This window comes from Pristis pectinata, chromosome 17, assembly GCF_009764475.1.
Source record: "Pristis pectinata isolate sPriPec2 chromosome 17, sPriPec2.1.pri, whole genome shotgun sequence".
In the NCBI taxonomy this organism is placed as follows: Eukaryota; Metazoa; Chordata; class Chondrichthyes; order Rhinopristiformes; family Pristidae; genus Pristis; species Pristis pectinata.
Genome location: NC_067421.1, coordinates 9,705,109 through 9,715,422, shown reverse-complemented (window position 1 = coordinate 9,715,422; position 10,314 = coordinate 9,705,109). Strand labels below are relative to the sequence as shown.

The 10,314-nt window shown below is 43.7% G+C and overlaps 1 long non-coding RNA gene across 2 annotated transcripts; it reads right to left on the bottom strand.

The window, feature by feature from the left end:
- Window positions 1-1,675: 1,675 nt before the first annotated feature.
- LOC127579226 (uncharacterized) lies at window positions 1,676-7,488 on the bottom strand. 2 transcript variants are annotated; one of them, XR_007957646.1, is made up of 4 exons: window positions 6,767-7,488; window positions 6,596-6,664; window positions 4,570-4,682; window positions 1,676-2,132 (listed from the first exon to the last, which is right to left on the bottom strand). It is a non-coding gene; the product is annotated as an uncharacterized LOC127579226 (long non-coding RNA). The 2 variants fall into 2 exon arrangements; XR_007957645.1 differs by having other exon boundaries at window positions 1,676-4,682.
- Window positions 7,489-10,314: the final 2,826 nt, after the last annotated feature.

Genomic DNA, 10,314 nt, shown 5'->3' with positions numbered 1-10,314 from the left:
TCACATTCATTTAGTTCAGTAGTCCACAAATGAGTATGCGGCCAAAGACAAAATGTACAAGGCCCTAGACAAAGGTGGTTTGGCATCTTCAATGCCAAAGGTGCACAAAGGCAGCTACCTTTGTGTGTGCCTCAGGAGGAACGTATAGTTCTAAGTGTTAGTACCTGCTGAGTTTCTACCTGTCTCCTTACCGGGAAGGCTCAGCACAGAGAGAATATTTTGACCACATCACTCTTGTGTGCCAAGTGGAGACATTCCTGAAGAGAAACCCCCTTTGCTCACAAAGCCTTAGCGCAATGAATGGTCTGTCTGAAATATTCTTGGGTTTCTAATGTGAATAAGTGAGAGTGCGGACACTGTTGGTTTTTTCTCTGGCTAGGTAGTCAATGCCATATGTCAAAATGTTTTCTCACTGGTGCTGACTAACAGGCAGCAGGATGTTGCCTGGATGTCAGTGAAGAAGAAAGTCCTGCTTTATTCCTTTCAGCATGCCTGGAGCACCAGTGTATGCTGTCCAATGGTCAGTAATTGGGATAAGATACTTATACAAATGATGGAGTACTTCTTTCCAAGGAGGGAGTGGGGAGCACATTGCCATTTCAAATCATTCCATATCACAAGATCACAAGACAAAGGAGACAAATTTCACTCATATCACAGGATGTTGTTTTTTTACATGCTGATACACAGGATGCACAAGACAGATTTTATCTGCACTTACTGGCTAAAAGCAGCCCTGTAATCTGCCTGAAAAGTTGTCCATCACCAGATGTTATCATCTACCACATTTCAAGTTTCAACATTATTTGCTGTGAGACATTCTTCAGCAGGGTGCATCTAATGCAATGGGTCTTTGGGAAAAGGCTATGGTGTAAGACCACTGTCTTTTCATGTAAGAGGTTCTAGTCCATGTTTTGTGTTAATTTTGTAAATACCATGCAGAATCAGAAATATATTGACTGGAAAGAGGTTGATTGTAGTTTCTGTCTTTGCAAGATTTTTTGAGTTATATAGAAATACGGTGCAGAAACGGGCCCATAAGCCCATTGAGTCTACACCAACCATCAAGCAGCCTTTTTATTTAAACTCATCCTATCCTAACCCATTTTATTCTCCCCACATTCCTATCAACCCTCACCCCCTATATTCTATTATTAATCTACACACTATGTGCAAGTTACTGTGGCCAATCAACCCACCCAACCAAAATTTGTGGAATGTGGGAATAAACTGGAGCACCCATAGGAAACCCACGTGTTCACGAGGAAAATGTGCAAACTTCACACAGATAGCACCGGAGGTCAGGACTAAACCCAAGTCATTGGAGCTGTGAGGCAGCGGCTCTTCTAGCTGCACCATGCTGCTGCCTCTGTGCATCATTAGTTATTTTTAAACAAATAAAATATTTAATTTTGTAAAAGAAAAGTAGCACTTTTGAGTTCAGATTCTTTAGAGATCTCATTTCAAATACTTAGTTGGGAGCTCAAGCCACAATATGTTATTCATTGGCTTCAAATCCTGCATTTAATCATGAGATGGATGCGTGAGCAGGACATTTTCGAACTGAGGATTCGAGTGGGGAGAGAGGCTCCATCACAACTCACTAATGAGACAAAAATAAAGTTTGTGCAATAAATTAATACAACATTGTACAACACATTCCATTTGGTACATCTTAAAATGTTTTTATTTGTGATGGTAAAAGTCAATACCAAGCATAGTTACATTTCCACAGCAAATTCAAACATATTTTCTGAGACAGGGCAGCAGGATATCAGACTGTAAACACCCACAATATTTAATATCTAATGTAAAGCATTCATTCAACTTCAGTAAATAACTTCAGCTCTTTCAGATACCAACTTCATTTTCACAACTGATTGATCACAAAATGGATAGTGACAAGAGTCCAATCAACTCATCTGAGCTCATTCATAAAAAGATGTTAAAGTTATTTACATGGAGGCACAAAAGGCTTCAGATGCTGGAATCTGGAGCAAAAAAAAATGATCAGTGGATCAGGCAGCATCTATGGAGAGAAATGGACAGTCCATATTTTGGGTTGAGATCCATCATCTGGACTGCTGCGGGTGAAGGATCTATCAACCACAGTAGAGAGGAAGCCACGTTTCCTGAAAAAAGGAGGACATCTCAGACATCCTGGAGTGGAAAGCCTTATCTCAAGAACAGATGCAGTGGGGACAGAGAAAGTGATAGCATCCTTACAAGAGGCAAGGTGGGAGGAGATGGAGTCCAGGTAGCTGTGGGAATCAGTGAATTTGTAGTAAATGTCAGTGGATAGTTTGTCTCCTGAGATGGAGACAGAGAGGTCTAGAAGGGAGAGAGATGTGTTGGAAATAGTCCAAGTGAATTTGAGGGCAGGGTGGAAGTTAGTTGTGAAATTGATGAGTTCTTCATCAGTGCAGGAGGCAGCACCAATACAGTCGTCAATGTGGCAGAGAAAAAGTCAGGGAGTGGTGCCCCGGTAGGTTCGGAACAAAGACTGCTCCACATAGCCAATGAAATGACAAGCATGTCTAAGGCCCATGCGAGTGCCCATGGCTACACATTTGATTTGTAGAAATTGAGAAGAATCAAAAGAGAAGTTGTTCAGGGTAAGCACAAGTTCTGCCAGGTGGAGGAGAGCACTAGGAGAGGAGAATTGGTTGTATCTACGTTCTAGAAAGAAACGGAGAGCCATAAGGCCTTTGTGATGGGGAATGGAAGTGTATACTTGACGTCTTTGGTGATGGGGGCCAGGGAATTGGAAGTTAAGATAAGATAAGATATCTTTATTAGTCACATGTACATCGAAACACACAGTGAAATGCATCTTTTGCGTAGAGTGTTCTGGGGGCAGTCCGCAAGTGTCGCCATGCTTCCAACGCCAACATAACATGCCCACAACTTCCTAACCCGTACATCTTTGGAATGTGGGAGGAAACCGGAGCACCCAGAGGAAACCCACGCAGACACAGGGAGAACGTACAAACTCCTTACAGACGGTGACCAGAATTGAACCGAGGTCGCGGGCGCTGCAATAGTGTTAACTGACGGAGAGCATGCGAGGTGTCCTGGAAATAGGTGTGAAAGGACTGCGGGGGCGGGGGGGGGGGGGGGCAAGATAGATTCAAGGTATGAGCAGGTAAATTCAGTGGGATAAGAGTAGGCAGAAACAATAGGCCTACCAGGGGATGTATCTTGCTTGTGAATCTTGGGTAGGAGATAGAAATGGGCAGTTATGGGGTGGGGGAACTATCAGGTTGGAGGCTGTGGAGGGAGACCTCCTGAAGTGATGAGATCTGTGATGGTCTGGGAGACGATGGCCTGATGATCGTTGGTCCAGGAGTAGGTATGAGGAAGTGTCTGAGAGCTGCTGTCTAGCCTCTGCAAGGTAGAGTCCACCAGACCACAGCGGCACCGCCCTTGTCTGCGGGTTCAACAGTGAGGTTGGGATTGGTGCAGAGTGAGTGGAGCGCTGTGCATTCGGAGGGTGCGAGGTTAGAGTGGGTGAAGGGAGTGAAGTCAAGGCAGTTGATGTCGCATCAGCAGCTGGAAATGGAAGGGTGGGAGAGGATAAAAGGGCCAGAAGTGAGTGTCCAAGAGGAGGAGGAGTGTTGGGGACACGAGAAGGGGTCATCAGTGGGGGAGTAAGAACTCCTTGCCAAAGAAATAGGCACGGAGGTGGAGGCTACAGAAGAAGGCATCCTCTTGGTGGGCCCGGAACAGGTTGAGGTGTGGGTGCAGGGGTACAAGTGTGAGGCCTCTACTGAAGGCAGGCCAATCAGAGAGAGGGAGGTCAGAGGGGATGGTAAAGACACGGAAAGGGTTGGAGCTGGGGCCAGGCATGGGATCAATACAGGGTAATGGGGAGAGTTGGGGAGAGTTGGGGAAAGGGGGCTCGAAGGAGAGAGGGGAGGGTGAGTAGTTGGGGTTGGGGTGTTTGGGTTCGATATGAGATCAGAGGTGGGTGGGTGGGTGAGATGTGATCGGCAGCGGGGGAAGAGCGGTAGGATCCATGCGTGGTGACGGGGAACCCTGGCCTAGAGGCGGGTGGGGGTGTAGTGAGACCCCAGCACAGTATCGGTGTCCCGGTCTGGATGTGAGCAAGCTTGTGGCCCTTTGTGGAGGTCAGGAACGCGAAGAACCGCTGGTTGAAAGTGTGGATCAGCAGAGGTCAAAGAAGAACAAAGGTCCAGGTGCACGTTTGAGAGAGCAAGGCCCAGAGCTGGGGTAGAGGAAGAGAAAGGGCCAGGACGTATTGACGCAGGGTGGCGAGCGTACAGAGCAGGACACAGAGGGAAACCTGCTGGAAGAAGCCATGAATAGAATGTAAATACCCGAGACCCTGGCTTGGACTGAACTGGAAGGCCTGGAAAGTCACGCGGGACCAGATGGCAGTGAAGACAAATACCAAGGAAGGATCCGTGGCTGTGGCAGTGAGTCTGCGTGAAAACGTGGTCCAAGAGCAGGTGGGCAGTAGAAATCACAAGAGGGGGGAGCAGTCAGAGAGGGGCTCACAGAACTCCCATCGAAGAGGGGAGGAACATCTCTGCAAAGTGGGCATACCTGGAAGAGACCGTAGTGGAGCAGTAAAATGGAGACACAAGCGACTGCAGACGCCAGGAACTGGAGCAAACACAAAACGAGCTGCTGGAGGAATTCAACAGGTCAGGCAGCGTCTGTGGAGGGAAACAGACAGTTGACGTTTGGGATGGAGATCCTTCATCTGGACTGCTACGCCCGAATACGACCTGGCCCTTTCTCTTTCTCTACCACAGATCTGGGCCTTGCTCTCTCAAACGTGCCCCTGGACCTCTGTTGGATCCACACTTTCAACCAGTGATTCTTCGCTTTCCTGACCTCCACAAAGGGCCACAAGCTCGCTGAGAGGAAGGGAACCAGGTCGGAGTCCATTGACTTTGCTATTTCACATTCATGAAACTTGTCATCAGAATAGAACGTTCATGCTTTTCCAACGACACGTTTCTGTGGCCAGATCATTTACTTTATCCAAAGCCGCGTTGTACCTTGGCAAGATCACGGCAAGGCACAATGAATTTACCTTCACAATCCTCATCAACGACCTTCAAATATTTGATGTTTGGCCTTTTGACAAAAGTAACAATTGCCTCTAACAAGGGAAATCATTTTCCATCCCTAATGTAGGGTAACATTTGCTACTGCAAAGCAATTTTACAACTGGCTTCTCAGAACTTACATTTTCCTTCCGACATTGTTTAGTTCTATTGTATGATAATAATCAATAAAACTTCTATTGTATAATAATGATCAATAAAACTTGCACGAAAATGTTATAATATAAACCTTTTGTTTGTTCCTCTCAAATAAAAGATTCCCGGGTGGATGGAAATTACTGTTAAACATAAATGATAGACTCAAGAGATGACGAGAGTTCAGTAACTACACACGCAGATCCGTTGTCGCACAAATACGGATGAGAAATATCCCTCTAAATGATCCCATCCACCTCTTTCAATACGAAGATACGCGAATGTGCTTGTTAACAATGGCTGTTAATTCCCTCAGTGTCAGGGTGAGTTAACGTCCAGAATTAACTCTCAGAGTTAAAAACAAAATGCTGGGGGGGGGGGGGGGGGAACAACAGGTCAGGCAACATCTATGGAAAGAGAAACGGTTAATGTTTCAGGTGTAAACTTTCATCAGAACTGAAATATTAACCATTTCTCCTTTCACAGATGCTGCCTGACCCGCAGCGTTTGCCCAGCATGTTATGTGTTTATTTCAGATTTCCAGCGTCTGCAGTTTTTTAAAATCTTTCATTCACTCTCGGGATGCTGAGAGGAAGCCAACCAGCTCGGAGTCCATTGACTTTCCTATTTCACATTCATGAAACCTGTCATCAGAATAGAAAGTTCATGCTGTTCCAACGACACGTTTCTGTTCCATTAGACATGTTTATGATCGCATTACCAAATATAGTATTCAGTAAATGGTTGTAAAAACAGTTCATGAGAATAAACTGTAAATCCCTCAAACCCGTCAACAAATATCCATATGGAGATTTTTCCATTATCATAACCACTGTATTCGCCATGAATTTTCAAACATATTGTTCAATAATTCTGCAAATATTATAGATTGCTAGTCATGGAGTATGAAAACTCTCCTTTAGTAAACTCTCCATCTTCATTCTGACGATATTACTAAAATTCTTTGCATTCCGGAATACTATTTCACCACAAAATACATATCCAGTGATTTTTTTTTGGCCAAATGTCAGTTCGCGAGTTTATGAAACGTCCCTGTGTTCCTGCCCTGCTGGGGTGCGCGGATTTGCTGATGTATATTTGATTCGGTCTGACAGGATGGATAGTGAAGATGGGAAGCTAAGACCTCCGCTGGGTTTGAACAGTGTTCATATAGTTGCGGATATTCCTCTTGATCTGCACCGGCGCGTCAGTGGGTATCTGTTACCGATTATTCTGGCGTAGAATCATTGGGAGATGCTCTAAAAAAATTTTTTTAAAAAGGAAGGAAATCTGATTTGGGAAAATAACTTGTTTTTAGATGGTGTTTCTTTACAGTTCTGTGTAAGGAATATACATTTTACCTGACGTTCTTGATTCAAGGTACTGCATTCGAGGTTTTTTAATTACAGCATCTGCACTTCCTTCAGCAGCTGAAAAGAATCAAATACATATCTTAGTACGGCAGGAAAGCATCGGCTGATTACTATTATACAATTACTGTCCATCCCATTCATTTATACATGTAAACATACTTTATTCTTGTCTCCAGTGGGATCCTGGGTTTATCACTCCCAAGTTGCTGACATTCCCGATGTCGATATTGATTGAAGTCATGTCGAAATACTCAAAGCTCTCGTCTCCTGCAGTTCTGTCCAGCGTCCTCGACATATATCGCTCCAAATCTATAAGGCGAAGCGTGAGTGCGAGTTTCTTTGCGTTTCCCACACCTTGGCAGCCAATCATTGCTGTCAGAAAGTCAATGGCCAATGTGTTTCTCTCCAAACGAAGCATTATCCATACTGTTTGACTTATTGCCGGGGCCGAGTCTCCGCAGACCATCTGGAAAGCTGGTACGAGCCATTAATCCTGGGCCAGCGGGGGCTCGTGTTAGGTTATGAAAAGGGCGGGAATGTGAAAGAGCAACTCATCAGTGTCACCGAGCACACACACAGGGAGTTTTAAAAAATGCGCCATTATATTTTCAGTATCTGTCGCCAAAACTGAATCAAGCAATTGAACAGATTAACAAAATAAAACTTCCAACTGACAAGTTCCGCGAAGTTCTGCGTAGTTCTTTTTATCAAAAAGTGTCTTTGCACTGAATGATTTTAGTGCTGCTACTTCAAAGGAAATAGCTTGAAATAAAATCTTAGAAATGCACAAAAGCTCTGGAACAAGTGCACGCTGGTGTCCGGACTGAGATCTGGAAGAACAAGTGCGTTTTTGCAACTGACATGAAATTGCTATTTTCGCTGAGGAAACAGCCTCTGACGCGTTCACCCTCCTCACAACCAACCAACTGTTGCTGCGGCAATGGTTCTGACCTATCGCTCTGGGTGCCAACGCATCACATGACGGCGTCAAGCCCGACCTGTTTGTTCAGCTGGGCCCCGATGCGCTCTGACGGCTGAATCACTGTGCAGAGGGGGAAGCAGCCGCAATGCTCCTGGACACGGCAAGGAACGAAAACAACACGATAAAACAAACAGATGCTGCTGCACCTGCAAAGATATTCCGGATGTTAAATCCAACCAGAATCACATACGCACCAATACAAAAAAAATCACCTAAAATAATCTCAAAGCTCAATTTTTGTTCATCTGTTCCCTGAGCTGGGAATCCTGGCAAGGTTAAAAAAGCTGGAAATCTGAAATAAAAACAGAAAATGCTGGAACCACTCAGCAGGTCAAGGCAGCATTAGGAGCGAAAAAGAGTTAATGCTTCAGGTCCAAAACCTATTGTCAGAACCAAAGATTACTGGGTGGTACAAGGGCATTGAGAAGACGCAGTGGCCATGTTGCTGGGATCCCAAGCCAGGTTGCTCTTAATTCCTGCAGGGGTTGTATGCTGCTGGGCCTTGTCACAGTATTAAACTGTTTTCGTGCTCAGCTTCACTAGTTTCCATTTGGTGATGCAGAAGTTACCCCAGTGTCTCCTCCACGTACTTAAAAACGTTTATATAGCGTGTTACAGCAAGCACAGGCCCCATTGTGGTTTGCAACAAGCACTGTACTTCGCACAACTTATATGATAATAGAAGACCCCACATTGTAAAATACAATTGAGAAACATTGATGATGATTTTGGCATGTCACTTGATAGGTTGTTTCTTTTCCCCATCATGGTCTGCCTGAAGGCCATAATCAGAGCTCTTGCTGAGTTATCCCGAGTTTATCAGTGTTCATGGAAGTTGGAGAGAGGTCAGCAATAAGCTCTGGATGGCTCTGTTTGGCAGTGACAAAGGCAAGCTGTGACTTAAGCAATAGAGTGATTGATATGGGGAACAGAGGGCAATGATTTAGTCGGGCATGACCATCAGAGTTTGCATGCAGATGGAGTCGAGTTGCAGATGGACCACAGGATATTTAAAGGGTAGCATAGACCATAAGGGCTGAAGGCCTATCTTCTATTGGTGGAAATAAACATACATTATTCTGAAGTGTCTGAAACTCTGTTTCAGGTTGAAATACATGCCAAGGCTGTGTAATGTTTGATTCAACTTGATACAGATCACAGAGGAAACTTGGATTCATTGCAAGGTTGCCAAGCTTGTGCCCCGAACCAAGTATGAATGCAGCTTTTCCAAATCTGTATCCACATCAAGGAATGCTGTCTCATCAGTGGAGTGGTTCAATTCAAAATATAAGTGACAGGCGGTTAACAAATGCTGCCACTTGTCCTAGAATACATAGCCAGACTGATCGATATCTGGTTAAGTATGGTTTCTCATATTTTGACATAGAAGGAGGCCATATGGCCTGAGTCCCTGCCAGCTCCCAGATCATTCATATTAGTCCCATTCCCCCATATTTCCCTGTAACCTATTTCTCTCTCAAATACCTATTAACTCCCCCCCCCCCCCCCCCGATTCTCCTACCACTTACCTAAACTACGGACAATTTACAGTGGCCAATTAACCTACCAGCATGTCTTTGGGATGTGGGAGGAAACTGGGGTATCCGAGGGAAACTTAAAATCAATAAAACATATTTTCTGTGACTGGTGCTTGGAAATGTCAATAGGGCTCTTCTTGCAAAAAATAGTTTACACCATTGGGCTAAGTCAAATTGGTGGCACAAACCAGATTCTCCACTGATGGTTTGTGTGTGTGTCTCTATATTTTCACTCAGCTGCCAATAGAATGTTTGAAAACTTTTGTCGGTGAGTCAGAAAGTCTGGAATTCAAATACGATACATATGATGTGTGGGGATGTAATTCTTTGTAGATTTAATAGAACACAGTCACAGAGTCTAACAATTTACTCACTATCAAAATGCAAGCTATAGCTATCAATACCATAGTCTATAGAGTATTAGGCTGGAAAAAATTGTTATCAGAAGCAAGACTCTCTTTATTTCTTTTCTCTAATTCTTTTTATTTTAATAGTTTACACAAATATATTGTGCAGAATTGCACTCAGGTGTATATGCTATTTCCCTTATCCAAATATATTCCAAGTAGAGCACTAGTGAAACATGGCAAAACTGAATGATAACAGAAAAACAAATATCCTCTTGGTACTATTGTTCTGGGAAATTGCTGGATGTAATCAAGGATCTTGACCTTATCTTTTTATTCCCAACCCATTTATTTGGCTTTTGGATATTGACGGCTGGTTAGATCTAATAAGGCTCCTTCCTTGTTTTGTTATTCCCCTCTGAATAAGATAAATCTAGATCGCAACAAAGAACTCTTGCCTCTAGGAAAGCATAATATAATACTTAATTTTCCTCAAATCATCCTTCATCATCAATACATAAAATTATCTAAATAAGCAAATATGGAGTTTAAATTAAAAATAACTGCAGATGCTGGAAATCTAAAATAAAAAAATAGGAACTGCTGGAAATGCTCAACAGGTCAACCCACATCTGTGGGAAGGCAAACAGAGCTAAGGTTTCAGGTTGAAGACCCTTCGTCATAACTGTTCTGACATTACCTCTGCTTCTTGTCTCACGGATGCAGCCTGACCTGCTGAGTATTTCCAATATTTTCTGTTTTTAGTGTAGAGTTTACATATTTTTACTGATCACAGCTTGAAGCTGAAGAAATATGACATCTGTTTTTTCATTATGTCAT